Source organism: Rattus rattus, chromosome 3 (genome assembly GCF_011064425.1).
Source record: "Rattus rattus isolate New Zealand chromosome 3, Rrattus_CSIRO_v1, whole genome shotgun sequence".
Classification (NCBI taxonomy): Eukaryota; Metazoa; Chordata; class Mammalia; order Rodentia; family Muridae; genus Rattus; species Rattus rattus.
This window is the reverse complement of record NC_046156.1, coordinates 52,044,680-52,060,156: the sequence shown is the minus strand read 5'-3', so window position 1 is coordinate 52,060,156 and position 15,477 is coordinate 52,044,680. Positions and strand designations below refer to the sequence as shown.

Here is a 15,477-nt window from a genome sequence, read left to right as displayed (position 1 = left end):
TCGGTAGCCTTCCGTTCCAGTTACATTACTAAGGCAGGGGTATAATTCAAAAAATTCTTTTTTAATGGTTTTATTTGGAGTTCATCTTTACAAGAGAATCTTTTTTTATTAACTTGAATATTTTTTGTATACATTTCAGTGTTGTTCCCTTTCCGGTTTCGGACAAACATCCCCTCCCCCCTCCCCTTACTTGTGGGTGTTCCCTCCCCACCCTCCCCATTGCCGCCCTCCCCCAACAGTCTAGTTCACTGGGGTTCAGTCTTAGTAGGACCCCAGGGCTTCCCCTTCCACTGGTGCTCTTACTAGGATATTCATTGCTACTATGAGGTCAAGTCAGGGTCAGTCCATGTATAGTCTTTTTAGGTGTGGCTTAGTCCTGGAGCTCTGGTTGCTTGGCATTGTTGTTCATATGGGTCTCAGGCCTTCAAGCTCTTCAGTTCTTTCTCTGATTCCTTCAGGAGCGATCTACACTTCTGCACTTCTTTGCTTAGCAGCTCAGTTCCCTTATGTGTTTGTGTGTTTCCTTCAGATACTTTTAACCCAAGAATCCACTTAGTTCATTGTTCATATGGTAGGCAGATCTATACTATAGATGTAAACTCTTAGGGTCCAGGCAACTAAACAAAACTAATTCTCCTTTAGCCATCAGCAATTTATACCAAAAGATTCTCAGGTATATTTGAAACTTTATTCCTCCATTTTCTATGTTGTGATTTAGTCTGGCTTGATTTTGTGCAGGTCCTGTTTATATACTCAGAACTCTTGTCAGCTCATATATGCATTTACTTGGTGTGTCAACAAAATACTATATGACTGGAGTCCTCTACTGATTCTGCTTTGACAATGATGCTGCCATCTGGATGATATCTAAGATTTCAGATGTGTTAGTGTGATATACGTGTTACATTTAGGGGTAGTTACACTACAATTTCTTAATTCTCTATACAATGACAAACTCCATGCTTCTGGATTAGTCACCATCTACCCAAAGAAGAATTTTCTCTCATTAGGGTCAATAAATCCATTTAACTTAGAAGATGGTTTAGTATTATGACATCTTAGGAGAATAAAAGGAGAAAATCCCTAGGGAATATGAGCAACTAGATTCAGGTTGCTGTACTGGACCCATTTCATCATTTGGAGCAAGGATTAAATTAAATCAGAAGATATTTTGTTATTTGCTGGATATTTCTGATACTACTCCACTAGAGATATATTTTGACAGGTTGGTTGACATTGTTGACTGCACAGTTGGCAACTAGACAACACAAATGAATTCTTTTCTTCTCATGTAGTGTGGAAAACATCTTCTAGCACTATAAAAGTGAGCCAAGAAAGATGAAGCTTAAAGGTCAGCACCATTTAAATTTGCCTTGCTGTATGATTCATGTACATACTTTATAAAAGTATGGATATGACTATCATGTTCTGAATGGTAAGTAAGAGAAATGTGAATACTTAGTGATAGGTTGGAGGCTATTAATGTTACCCACTGACCAACAACTCAAAAAGGACAATCCCTTCCTGACACTGGACTTTTAATGGGATAGTCTCCAAGGTCTACAGGAGGCAGGAAATGGGTGAATAGAAACCCTGTACAGGAACATATAATAGTGTTTCTACATTTAAAAAACATGGCTATTCTTTAAAAATAATAGGAATGAACTTTTGGGAACAGAATTTCCACATCAATGCCAGCTTAATATTGTAGCCAAGAAGGGAGGCATTATCTTATTCCACATACAGTTGCATCTTATCAATTTTTCTTGGATTATTGACCTTGAAATTCCATTAATTAAAACCTCCTATAACCAGTCATTTTCTTCAATGTTACCGTTGTTCTTGTATGATGAGGAAAAAACTATGTAGTGACTTCTATTTGACGTGATACCTAAGAGGCTGACTAGGAAGTTCCTACTCTTGTTTTAGAAAACAAAAAATAAAACTCTGAACATCAATTCCTCCATCATTTGACACTTACAAGGTCATTGAATACCTTGCAGACAGTTACATTGTATATGTGTTATACTATGGCCTTCTTTTGAACCTCAGGGATGATGCCAATCAAGTGAGAACATAGACAAAAAATCAATGTCATCACAGTTGAAGACAGACATGGGCAGTGTGTGGAAAAACCACTTACAGGAAGAGCAAATTTTTCAGAAATAGAAAATAGATGGCATCAATATTGCATCTCATTAAGCCTCCTTGTGGTTTTCCTGTTGTTGACCAGTATCATGGAGATCCTTTAACTTTGATGCAGCAGGTCAAGCTATTTCATGTACCCCAAAAGTTCACAGAAGATAAAAATTTTGGGTTGGGCCAACTCAAATCTCAGAATCTGGGTCCAGAGGGTAGCTGAAATTGTTAGCCTTTCCCACCCAAGCTATCCCTTATCCACACCACCAAGCTGAGCCCTCTAGCACTACACAAGCTAGGCCATTCAGTGCTGCCATCACCAATAGGCAGGATCAGCTCTTTCTCTCTCATGCCCCATGCAGGTTTACCTGCACCCACTCCTGCAGGGTCAGCTCCACTATGTTATCCGGACAAGGAATAGGGCTCACTCTCCCAAGTGCTGCAGAAAGTGAGGGACTAGGCCACATCCCCATGCTCTCATCCTGGGGCCAGTTCCACTGTAGTCCCCAGGTAAGGCACAGGCCCTGATCTCTGGAGTTCTGTCAGTGGTGAGAGGCAAGGCCAGCTCACTGTAATAAACAGCAGGACCAGTTCAGCACAGCTCCTGGACCTCTTGTGATCATAGGCAGCTACCCAAAACAGCTCCCCATCATCTCCAGTGGTAATATGAGTCACTAACATTGACCCTGCCCCTATCTCAACATAGATGCAGACCCTGACATAGTATGGACAGGACTCTACCATGGCCTCAGGCATCAAGACTGTCTACTCACAACAGGCTCTTCTTCTCCTCCCTGCATCTCCAGTTTCATCTCCCCTCACAATGCTCAAACTGTTCCCACATATGTCCACCACTTACTTGCAGATCGTAGTGGCTCCCTCTCCCTGTCCTATAGTTAATGAGCTATAGGACATCCTCTGTGGTATTCTACGTGGTTTTTTTTACGTATACTAGCATATCATCCTTTGTAATTGCTTGTGTTCTAGTGTTAATTAGAGCATGCCCCCCCCCCAAAAACAAGTTTTGCATGGAAACATCTGCAATAGCTTCTCGGAACCTGATCTCAGTTGGTTCTGAATGGGAAATAAAGATGCCAACAGCCAACAGCCGGAGACAGTATATTAGTATTATCAGGCTTGGGATCAGGAGAAGAGGAGAAGAAAAAATGGAGATCCAACATACTGGGAGAGTGTGGAGGAGAGGAGAGATGTCATGACTGAGAAGAATGAAGGACAGAGAGTCATGGTCACCATGTGAAGGAGCCAGGAGAGTGACACCCAGAGATCAACCCAGTTGAGAAGCATTCTGGGTCCAGGGAAGCCAAAATAGAACACAGAATTTAGTGAGTAATACTAGGGATGAACTGCATGGAGGTTAGGCAGTAGCCCAGATATTGTAATATGTAGGGCATATCAAAATATCAGGTCAGTATGTCTTTCATTTGGGAAGAAAACTTATCCAGGCAGGTAGTGAACTTGCTGCTGAGATTTGTTTTTTTTTAAATAATTAATTCAACAATCTTTAAATTAAGATACTTCTAATAACTGATTCTATTTCTTTAGGAGTTATGGGATTGTTTAGATGCTTTATTTGTTCCTGATTTAACTTTGGTACCTGGTATTTGTCTAGAAAATTGTCCATTTCATCCGGATTTTCCAGTTTTGTTGAACATAGACTTTTGTAGTAGGATCTGATGATTTTTTTAATTTCCTCAGATTCCGTTGTTATGTCTCCCTTTTCATTTCTGATTTTGTTAATTTGGATACACTCTCTCTGTCCTCTGGTTAGTCTGGCTAAGGGTTTTTCTATCTTGTTGATTGTCTCAAAGAACCAGCTCCTGGTTTTGTTGATTCTTTGTATAGTTCTTTTTGTTTCTACTTGGTTGATTTCACCATTGAATTCGATTATTTCCTACCTTCTTCTCCTCTTGGGTGTATTTGCTTCTTTTTGTTCTAGAGTTTTTAGGTGTGCTGTCAAACTGCTAATGATGAATGCTCTCTCCAGTTTCTTTTTGGAGGCACTCGGAGCTATGAGTTTTCCTCTTAGCACTGCTCTCTTTATGTCCCATATGTTTGGGTTGCTGTGCTTTCATTTTCACTAAATTCTAAAAAGTCTTTAATTTCTTTATTTTTTCCTTGACCATGTTATCATTGAGTTGAATGTTGTTCAACTTCCATGCATATCTGGGCTTTGTCTAGTTTATGTTATTATTGAAGACCAGCCTTAGTCTGTGGTGATATGATAGGATGCATGGAATTATTTCAAAATTCTTGTATCTGTTGGGGCATGTTTTGTGACTGATTATATGGTCAGTTTTGGAGAAGGTAACATGAGGTGCTGAGAAGAAGGTATATTGTTTTGTTTTAGGATGAACTGTCCTACAGATATCTGTTAAATCCATTTGGTTCATAACTTCTGGTAGTTTCTCTATGTCTCTGTTTTAGTTTGTTTCCATGATCTGTTGGTTGATGAGGTTGGAGTGTTTAAATATCCCACTATTATTGTGTGAGGTGAAATGTGTGCTTTGAGCTGTGGTAAGGTTTGTTTTATGAATGTGGGTGTCCTTGCATTTGGAGCACAGATATTCAGGATTGAGAATTCATCTTGATGGACTTTTCCTTTGATGAATATGGAGTGTCCTTCCTTAGATTTTTTTTATAACTTTTGGTTGAAAGTAGATTTCATTCGATATTAGAATGGCTACTTCAGCTCGTTTCTTGGGACCATTTCCTTAGAAAATTGTTTTCTACCCTTTTACTCTGAGAAGAGTTCTACATCTTGATCTACAGGCAGCACGAAAAAACTATCTAATGCATTGAAGATAGCTTGAGTATATGAGAACTCAAAGGCTGTCTCCATAGTGAAACGCTTCCATGAACAAGGCTAGCCATAAAGCAATAAGGCCATACCTTCTTTTTTTCCATCTTTATTAAATTGGGTATTATTTACATTTCAAATGCTATTCCCTTCACCGGTTTCCAACATCCCCCTAACCCCTCCCCCTCCCCTTCTATATGGGTGTTCCCCTCCCCATCCTCCCCCATTACCACCCTCCCCCCAACAATCCCATTCACTGGGGGTTCAGCCTTGGCAGGACCCAGGGCTTCCCCTTCCACTGGTGCTCTTACTAGGATATTCATTGCTATCTATGAGGTTGGAGCCCAGGGTCAGTCCATGTATAGTCTTTAGGTAGTGGCTTAGTCCACTGGTTGCTTGGCATTGTTGTTCATATGGGGTCTCAAGCCCCTTCAGCTCTTTCAGTCCTTTCTCTGATTCCTTCAACAGGTTTTCAGTGGTTTGCTGCTGGCATTCGCCTATGTATTTGCTGTATTCTGGCTGTGTCTCTTGGGAGAGATCTACATCCAGTTCCTGTCAGCCTGCACTTCTTTGCTTCAGGCCATACCTTCTAATAGTGCCAGTTTCTATGGGCCTATGATGGTTATTTTATTCAAACCTCCACAATTACGTGTTTGATGTGTTTTGCTTCTTTCAGATTTCTTATACTGTGGATTATATTTACTGATTATCATATATTAAACCATTGCCACATATCTGGAATGAAGCCTACTTGTCTTGCTGGATGATTGATTTAATGTGTTCTTTGATCCAGTTTGCAAATATATTATTGAGTATTTTAACATCCTCATTCATGAAAGAAATCAGTTCATAATTCAAATTCTTTGCTGGGTCCTTATGTTATTTGATTATCAGTCTAACTGTGCCCTCATAACATGAATTTGGCAATGTTCCTTTAGTTTCTATTTTAAGGAATAATTTTAGAATATTAAGTTAACGTTTCTTTGAAAGTCTGGTAGAAAGTCAAGCTAAAACCATCTGGCCCAGGGATTTTGTTTTGTTTAGCTGACTTTTACTTAAATTTCTTGTCTGATTTTGACTTAATTTTGGTAAGTGGAATGTACTGATGAAATATCCATTTTTTAGATCTTTCAAACTGCTGTGGTAGATGTTTTTACAAGATGCCTTTATGATTGCAGAATTTACTCCATGTCTTTTGTCAGGTCTATTTTCTTTTTATTTCTGACTTTGTTAATTTGGGTATTTTCTCTCCACCTGCCACTTAGTTTAAATAAGTGTGTGTATCTTGTTGCTGTCTCAGACCAACTCACTGTGTCACTCATTGTTTGCACTCAAAAAACCAGCTCCTGGTTTTGTTGATTCTTTATATACTTCTCTTTGTTTCTGGTTGGTTGATTTCAGCCCTGAGTCTGATTATTTCCTGCCATCTACTCCTCTTGAGTGTACTTGCTTCTTTCTGTTCTAGAGCATTGAGGTGTACTGTCAAGCTGCTAGTATATACTCTCACCACTTTCTTTTTGGAGGTACTTAAAGCTTTGGGTTTTCCTTTTTTTCCAAATCATATGTTTATATGTCACCCAATACAGACACCAAATCAAATTTGATCACTTGCATTCACTTCTAACACTGAAACGCTGAAATTTTTTTCAACCATCTTTATTAACTTGGGTATTTCTTATTTACATTTCTATTTTTCCTCCATCTTTATTAAATTGGGTATTTCTTATTTACATTTCAATTGCTATTCCCTTCCCCGGTTTCCAGGCCAACACCCCACTAACCCCTCCCCCTCCCCATCTATATGGGTGTTACCCTCCCCATCCTCCCCTCATTACCTCGCTCCCCCCAACAATCACGTTTCCTAGGGGTTCAGTCTTGGCAGGACCAAGGGCTTCCCCTTCCACTGGTGCCCTTACTAGGCTATTCATTGCTACCTATGCAGTTAAAGCCCAGGGTCACTCCAAGTATAGTCTTTGGGTAGTGGCTTAGTCCCTGGAAGCTCTGGTTGTTTGGCATTGTTGTTCATATGGGGTCTCAAGCCCCTTCAAGTTCTTTCAGTCTTTTCTCTGATTCCTTCAACGGGGGTCCCGTTCTCAATTCAGTGGTTTGCTGCTGGCATTCACCTATGCATTCGCGGTATTCTGGCTGTGTCTCTCAGGAGAGATCTACATCCAGTTCCTGTCAGCCTGCAATTCTTTGCTTTATCCATCTTATCTAGTTTGGTGGCTGAAAAATATGGAACGCTTCAAGAATTTGCGTGTCATCCTTGCGCAGGGGCCATGCTAATCTTCTCTGTATCGTTCCAATTTTAATACATGTGCTGCCGAAGCAAGCACTTGAGTTTTCCTTTTATCAGTGCTTACATTGTGTTCAATAAATTTGAGTATGTTGTACCTTCATTTTCATTAAATTCTAAAAAGTCTTTAATTTCATTCTGTTTTTAATTGGATAGTTTTATTTACATTTCAAATGTCAAATGTTATTCCCTTTCCTGGTTTCCCAGCCATAAGCCCCCTATCCCGTCCTCCCCCTCTTCTTCTATAAGCGTGTTCCCCCCCCCCCGCTTCCTGCCTCCCCCACCCTGACATTCCCCTACACTGGGGGTCCAGTCTTGCAAGACCAAGGGCTTGTCCTCCCTTTGGTTCCCAACAAGGCCATCCTGTGCTACATATGCATCTGAAGCGGTGTGTCTGTCCTCGTGTAGTCTTTGAGTAGTAGTTTAGTCCCTGCGAGCTCTGGTTGGTTGGTATTGTTGTTCGGATGGGGTTGCAAGCCCCTTCAGTGCCTTCAATCCATTCTCTAATTCCTCCAACAGGGACCCATTCTCAGTTCACTGGTTGTCTGCTAGCATTTGCCTCTCTATTTGACATTCTCTGGCTAAGCCTCTCAGGAGACAGCTGTATCAGGCTCCTGTCGGCATGCACTTCTTTGCATCAGCAATATTGTCTGGGTTTGGTGGCTGTAGGTTTCTGGGCTGGATCTCCAGGTGAGGCAGGCTCAGAGTGTCCATTCCTTCAGTCTCTCCTCCAAACTTTGTCTCTATATCCCCTCCAATGAATATTTTTGTTCCCTTTTTAAGGACTGAGGCATCTGCACTTTGGTCATCCTTCTTGAGCTTCGTGTGGTCTGTGTATTGTATCTTTGATAACTTGAGATTTGGGCTAATAGCCACTTATCAGTGAGTGCATGCTGTGTGTGTGTGTGTGTGTGTGTGTGTGTGTGTGTGTGTGTGTGTGTGTGTGTGTGTGTTACCTCACTCAGGATGATATTTTCTAGTTCCATCCATTTGCCTATGAATTTCATGAAGTCATCATTTTTGATAGCTGAGTAGTACTCCATGACTTACATGTACCACATTTTTTTTTTTGAATCCACTCCTCTGTTGAAGGACTTCTTGTTTCTCTCCAGATTCTAGCAATTATAAATAAGGCTGCTATGAACGTAGTGGAGCATGTGTCTTGGTTATATGTTGGAGCATCTTTTGGGTATACGCCCAGGAGTGGTATAGCTGGGTCCTCACATAGATTTCCTGTTTAGAGGTTTTTTCCAGTCTTTTACTCTTAGGTAGTGTCTGCTTTTGTCACTGAGGTTCATTTTTGGTATTCAGCAAAACGCTGGGTCCTGTTTACTATGTCTTTATATTGTGGAATTGAGTCCATTGATGCTCTGAGATATTAAAAAAAAATAGTGATTGTTGTTCCCTGTTATTTTTCTTGTTCGAAGTGGAATTATATTTGTGTGGCTTTTGGGTTTGTTGCAAGAAGATTATTTTATTGCTTTTTCTAGAGTGCAGTTTCAATCCTTGAGTTGGAGTTTTTCATCCATTATTCTTTGGTGAGTTGGATTTGTGGTAAGACATAATGTAAATTTAGTTTTAAATTGGTTTCTCCATCTATGGTAATTGTGAGTTTGCTGGATATAGTAGCCTGGGCTGACATTTGCATTCTCTTGGGGTCTGTATGATAACTGGCAAGGATATTCTAGCTTTCCTAGTCTCTGGTGAGAAGTCTGGTGAAATTCTGATAGGTCTGCTTTTTATGTTACTTGATCTTTTTCACTTGCTGCTTTTAGTATTTTTACTTTGTTTTGTGCATTTGGTGTTTTGACTATTATGTGATGGGAGGAATTTCTTTTCTGATCTAATCTATTTGGAGTTCTGTAGGGTTCTTGTACATGTATTAGCATCACTTTCTTTATGTTATGGAAGTTTTCTTCTATAATTTTGTTGAAGATGTTTACTGGCCCTTTAAGTTGTGGATCTTTGCTCTCTTCTATACCTATTGCAGTTAGGTTTGGTCTTCTCATTGTGTCCTGAATTTCCTGGATATTTTGGGTTAGGAGCTTTTTGCTTTTTGAATTTTCTTTGACTATTGTTTCAATGTTTTCTGTGGTATTTTCTCCCCCTGATATTCTCATTTCAATCTCTTGTGTTCTGTTGGTGATGCTTGTGTCTATGACTACTGATCTCTTTCCTAGGTTTTCTATCTCCAGGGTTGTCTCCCTTTGTGATATCTGTATTTCTATTTCCATTTTTAAATCCTGGATGGTTTTGTTCAATTCCTTCACCTGTTTGGTTGCATTTTCCTTTAACTCTTTAAGGAATTTTTGTGTTTCCTCTTTAAGGGCTTTTACTTGTTTGCCTGTGTTGTCCTGTATTTCTTTAATGTACTTATTTATGTCCTTCTTAAAGTCCTCTATCATCACCATGAGATATGATTTTAGATCTAAATCTTTCCTTTCCAGTGTCTTGGATATCCAGTATTTGCTGTGGAAGAGATAACTGGGTTCTGATGATGCAAACTATTCTTGGTTTCTGTTGCTTGAGTTCTTTTACTTGCCTCTGACCAACTGACCATCTTTGATGTTGGTTAGTATTGCTGTCTTTGACTGGAACTTGTCCCTCCTCTGGGCCTGTGAGCCTAGAGCCTGTGATCTTAGGAGTGATAGTGCTCCTAGAAGACTAGCTCTCTCCAGACAGATTTTGGATCTGGAGCACTGTGGGACAGTCTTAGCTCTGAGTGCAGATGGAGACAGAAATTATCTCATCACAGGCTGCTCTGTAGTTCCCATCCATGGAGCACTCCCAGCAGGTCTGTCTTTGGATAGTAAGTGGAGAGAAAGTGGGGGTCCCACCTGTGGGATTAGGAGTGAGAGCCCTCCTTGCAGACCAGCTCCCTACAGGCAGGTTTTGGGTCTGTGGTCTGTGGGATAGCCCCAGCTCTGGGCACAGATATAGACCAGAAGGATCCTATGACAGGCTGCCCTGTGGCTCCCAGAAAGAAGCTGTTCTCTTCTTAATCACCACTAATTTCTTAGCTCCAGCTAAGCATCATCAATTGTCCCCATAGCTCCTTCTATTTTTTACTCTAAAGCCAGAGCTGCATGGCTGAAGCTACTGAGTTCTGCTGCTTCCTGTGGCTGGAACATGCCCCCCTTGTTCTATTACATTATCACCAGCTTTCAATTTTCCATCTCTTTCACTACCTAAGTTTAGCTATCCTGGAACTTTCTCTGTAGACTGACTTTAAACTCAAAGATATGCATGCTCCTTTCCTAAGCACTGGGATTAAAGTTTTGCTTCACCTAGAACTTTCTCTAGGGGGAGTCCTTAAACTTGGAGATCTACTTGTCTTTGCTTCCTGGGATTAAAGCTTGTACTACCATGCCTGGACCTAAATTTAGCTGGGTGAAATCTTGTCCTAAGGTCACTATTCCCTTAATTCAATTAAATATTTTTCTTTTCTCTCTCTCTCTCTCTCTCTCTCTCTCTCTCTCTCTCTCTCTCTCTTAACTTATTCATTTATTTTTATACTCCAGATTTTATTACCCTCCCTGTCCACCCTCCAACTATTCCACATCCCATACCTCCTCCCTGCCCGCCTCCCCTGTCTTCACTAGGATGTCCCCACCCTACCCACCCCACCAGACCTCTAAATGTCCTGGGGCCTCCAGTCTCTTGAGGGTTGGGTGCATCTTCCCTGACTGAACCCAGACCCAGGAGGAGTCCTCTGCTGTATATAAATATTTTTGTATAAATATTTTTGAACACAGTATTCAGTTCCATTGACTTCCTGATAGCCCTTTTATGCTCAAACCATTTGTTTTATATTTTCCCTTTCTCGGCTTGCTATGTTTGTTTAAAATGTTTTTCAGGAGACTGAGCCAGAAAATAAAGTCTAGGAGGGGCATTTCTGAGACTTTCTTTGTCAGTGCAATTAATCTGAGTCTCTTCACCTTAGCTCCAGGCAGACTCTTCCAACAAGAGCAAAAAAAGCAGCCACATTCTTCACCAAAACATCACAAAGTCTCTAGGCCACATATTGAAATTCTCCACTGAAAGCTTTTGGGCCAGGTCTGCACAGTTCAAATTATGCTCAGTAATAAAGTCTTTAATATTCCTACTAGGGTAGTCCATTAAGCACCACTTAAAACATTCCACTGCTTTCCAAATCTAAAGTCCCAAAAATCTACATTCTTCCAAACAAAATCATGGTCATGCCTATCACATCAATACCCTGATCCCTGGAATCAACTTCTGTCTTACTTAGGTTTTACTGCTGTGAACAGACCCAGTGGCCAAGAAAACTCTTAATTAACATTTAATTGTGGGTGCTTACAGGTTCAGAGGTTCAGTTCCTCATCATCAAAGCAGAAACATGGCAGCATCCAGGCAGGCACAGTGCAGGAGCTGAGAGTTCTACATCTTCATCTGAAGAATGCTAGCAAAATACTTCGCCTGTATTTATTAGAGGAGTTACACATGTCCTTCTTAAAGGCCTCTATCCTCACTATGAGATGGGATTTTTAAAACAGAATATTACTTTTCACATGTGTTGGGTTACCCAAGGCTTGCTGTTGTGGAAGAACTGGGTGCTGATGATGCCAAAGTAGCCTTGGTTTCTGTTGCTTAGGTTCATGCAATTGCCTCTTGCTATCTGGTTATCTCTGGTGTTAGCTGGTCTTGCTGCCTCTGACTGGAGCTTTTCCCTCCTATGAGACTGTGACCCTGTGATCTAAGGTGTGTCAGCACTTCTGGGAGACCAGCTCTCTCTGGACAGGATTTGGAATTTGGATACAGAATGCTGTGGCAAGACTTACCTCTGGATCACAGTTGGGAACTGGAACCAGAAGTGGTTTTTTTTATTTTTTTATTGATCTTTCAGGGTTTTTTTAAGTTTCTTTATGATATCTTTCCAGTTTAGTTTAGTGGACACTTAGTGCTATGAAATTGTTTCTTAAAACAGCTTTCATTGTGTCACCAAAGTGAGGGTATGCTGTGTATTCTTTTGATTCCTTTCTAAACACCCTTTGATTTCTTTCTATTTTTGGTTGTGAGCCAAGTCTTTAACAGCTGAGCCATCTCTCTCCAGCCTGATTTCTTTCTTAATTTTTGTCCTTCTCCACATTTCATTCAGAATGGAGTTGTGAAGTTTCCATGAGTTTATTAGTTTTATGTTGTTTCTCTTGTTGTTGAAAAACATCTCTAATCTATTGTAGTCAGATAAGAAGCAGGTGTTTAGATTTTTATGTAGTTTTTGAGATTTATTTTGTCTAAGAATTTGATCAACTTGGAGAAATTTTATGCTATGTTGATGTGTGTTTGTGTGTGTGTGTGTGTGTTTGTGTGTTCACCTTTTGACTTTGTTGTTCTGATACTATTCTTTCTTTATGTTTTCTTATCTGTAGTTAACCTCTTTGGGTTGGTGTTTACCTTCAAACACCATTTTAGGGATGGATTTGTTGATAGATTTGTTTTAATTTGGCTTTATCATGGAATGTATTATTTTCTACAATTTGGGTGATTGAAAGTTTTGCTGGGTATTGTTATTCAGACCCGGGACAAATATCTGAGGTACATACTTAACATACGAAAGTTGACCTTTCCTCCAAGTTGTCCTAGTATCCCTCAGTCCCTCACTGATGCTTATACCTAAACCACACAAAGACCCAAAAAAGAAAGAGAACTTCAGACCAATTTCCCTTATGAATATCAATGCAAAGATACTCAATAAAATTCTTGCAAACCCAATCCAAGAGCACATCAAAACAATCATCCATCATGATCAAGTAGGTTTCATCCCAGGGATACAAGCATGGTTTAATATACAGTTAACCATCAATGTAACCCACTATGTAAAAAAAAAAAAAAACTCAAAGAAAAAACACATTATCATTTCATTAAATGCTGTGGAAACATTTGAAAAAATTCATTACCCCTTCATGATAAAAGTCCTGGAAAGATCAGGAATTCAAGGCCCATACCTAAACATAGAAAAAGCCATATACAGCAAACCAGTTGCTAACATTAAACTAAATGGAGGGAAACTTGAAGCACTTCCACTAAAATCAGGGACTAGACAAGGTTTCTCTCTCTCTCTCTCTCTCTCTCTCTCTCTCTCTCTCTCTCTCTCTCTCTCTCTCTCCACTATAGTACTTGAGGTCCTAGCCAGAGCAATCAGACAACAAAATGAGGTCATAGGGATAAAAATTGGAAAGGAAGAATTCAAAGTATCACTACTTGCAGATGATATGATAGTATACGTAATGACTCCAAAAGTTCTACCAGCAAAGTACTAAGCCTGATAAACAATTTCAGCAAAGTGGCTGGGAATACAATTAACTCAAGCAAATCAGTAGCCTTCTTCTACTCAAAAGATAAATAGCATGCGAAAGAAATTAGACAAATGATACCCTTCACAATAGTCCCAAATAACATAAAATACCTGGGTATGACTCTAAACAACCAAATGAAAGATCACATGACAAGAACTTCAAGTCTCTGAAGAAAAAAATTGAAGACCACAGAAGGTAAAAAAAACCTCCCATGCTCATGGATTGGCAGGATTAACATAGTAAAAATGGCCATTTTGCCAAAAGCAACCTACAGATTCACTGCAATCCCCATCAAAATTCCAACTCCATTGTTCATATAGTTAAAAAGAACAATTTGCAAATTCATTGGAAGTAACAAAACACCAAGGATAGCGAAAACTCTCCTTCAACAATAAAAGAATTTTGGGGGAAATCACCATTCCAGAACTCAAACAGTATTACAGAGCAATAGTGATAAAAAACTGTATGGTATTGGTATAGAGACAGGCAGGTAGCTCAGTGGAATAGAATTGAAGACTCAGAAATGAAGCCACACAGCTATGGTCACTTGATCTTTGACAACGCAGCTAAAAGCATCCCGTTGAAAAAAGATAGCATTTTCAACAAATATGTGCTGGTTCAACTGGAGGTCAGATTGTAGAAGAATGCAAATTGACCCATTTTTATTACCCTGTACAAAGCTTAAGTCCAGCTGTACCTCCACATCAAGCCAGATACACTCAAACTAATAGAAGAAAAAGTGGGGAAGAGTCTCAAACACATGGGCACTGGAGAATTTCCTGAACAAAACACCAATGGCTTAAACTCTAAGATCAAGAATCAACAAATGAGACCTCATAAAATTGCAAAGCTTCTGTAAGGCAAAGGACACTGTCATTAGGACAAAATGGCAACTAACGGATTGAGAAAAGGTCTTTATCAATCCTGCATCTGATAAAAGGCTAATATCCAAAATATACAAAGAATGCAAGAAATTAGACTCCAGAAAAACAAATAACCCTATTAAAAAATCGTGGACAGAGCTAAGCAAAGAATTCTCAGCTCAGGAATATTGAATGGCTGAGAAGTACCTAAAGAAATGTTCATCATCCTTAGTCATCAGAGAAATACACATCAAAACAATCCAGAGGTTCCACCTCACACCAGTCAGAATGGCTAAATTAAAATCTCAGATGGCAGCAAATGCTGTAAATAATGTGGAGAAAGAGGAACACTCCTCCATTTACGGTGGGATTGCAAACTGGTAGAACTTCCCTGGAAATCAGTCTGGAGGCTCCACAGAAAATTGGACATTGCACTACCTGAGAACCCAGCTATACCTCTTCTGGGCATATACCCAAAAGTTGCTCCAATGAACAACAAAGACAAATGCTCCACTATGTTCATAGCAGCCTTATTTATAATAACCAGAAGCTGGAAAGAACCCAGATGCCCTTCAACAGAGAAATGGATACAGAAAATGTGGTTCATCTGCACAATGGAGTGCTACTCAGCTATCAAAAACAATGACTTCATGAAATTCATAGGCAAGTGAGTGAAACTAGAAAATATCATCCGGAGTGAAATAATCCAATCACCAAAAAGCACACATGGTATGCCCTCCCTCACTGATAAGTGGATATCAACCCAAAACCTAGAATTACACAAAATACAATCCACAGACCACATGCAGCTAAAGAAAGATAACCAGAATGTGTGGGTGCTTCGGTCCTTCTTAAAGCAGGTAACAAAAATATTCATAAGAGGGGCTATGAAGACAAAGTTTGGAGCAGAGACTGAAGGAATGGCCATTCACAGCCTGCCCCACATGGGTTACAGCAATATATATATTTCCACCAAAACTAGATAAGATTGATGAGGCTAAGAAGTGCATAGCTGTCTCCTGAGAGGCACTGCCAGAACATGTC

General features: G+C 39.9%; 1 protein-coding gene and 1 non-coding gene across 2 annotated transcripts in view; both read right to left on the bottom strand.

The window, feature by feature from the left end:
• LOC116896409 (chitinase-like protein 3) overlaps positions 1-15,477 on the bottom strand; it is a 57,149-nt gene that overhangs the window by 34,696 nt on the left and 6,976 nt on the right.
• Positions 7,187-7,293, bottom strand: LOC116897394. The gene has a single exon (XR_004387438.1). It is a non-coding gene; the product is annotated as a U6 spliceosomal RNA (small nuclear RNA).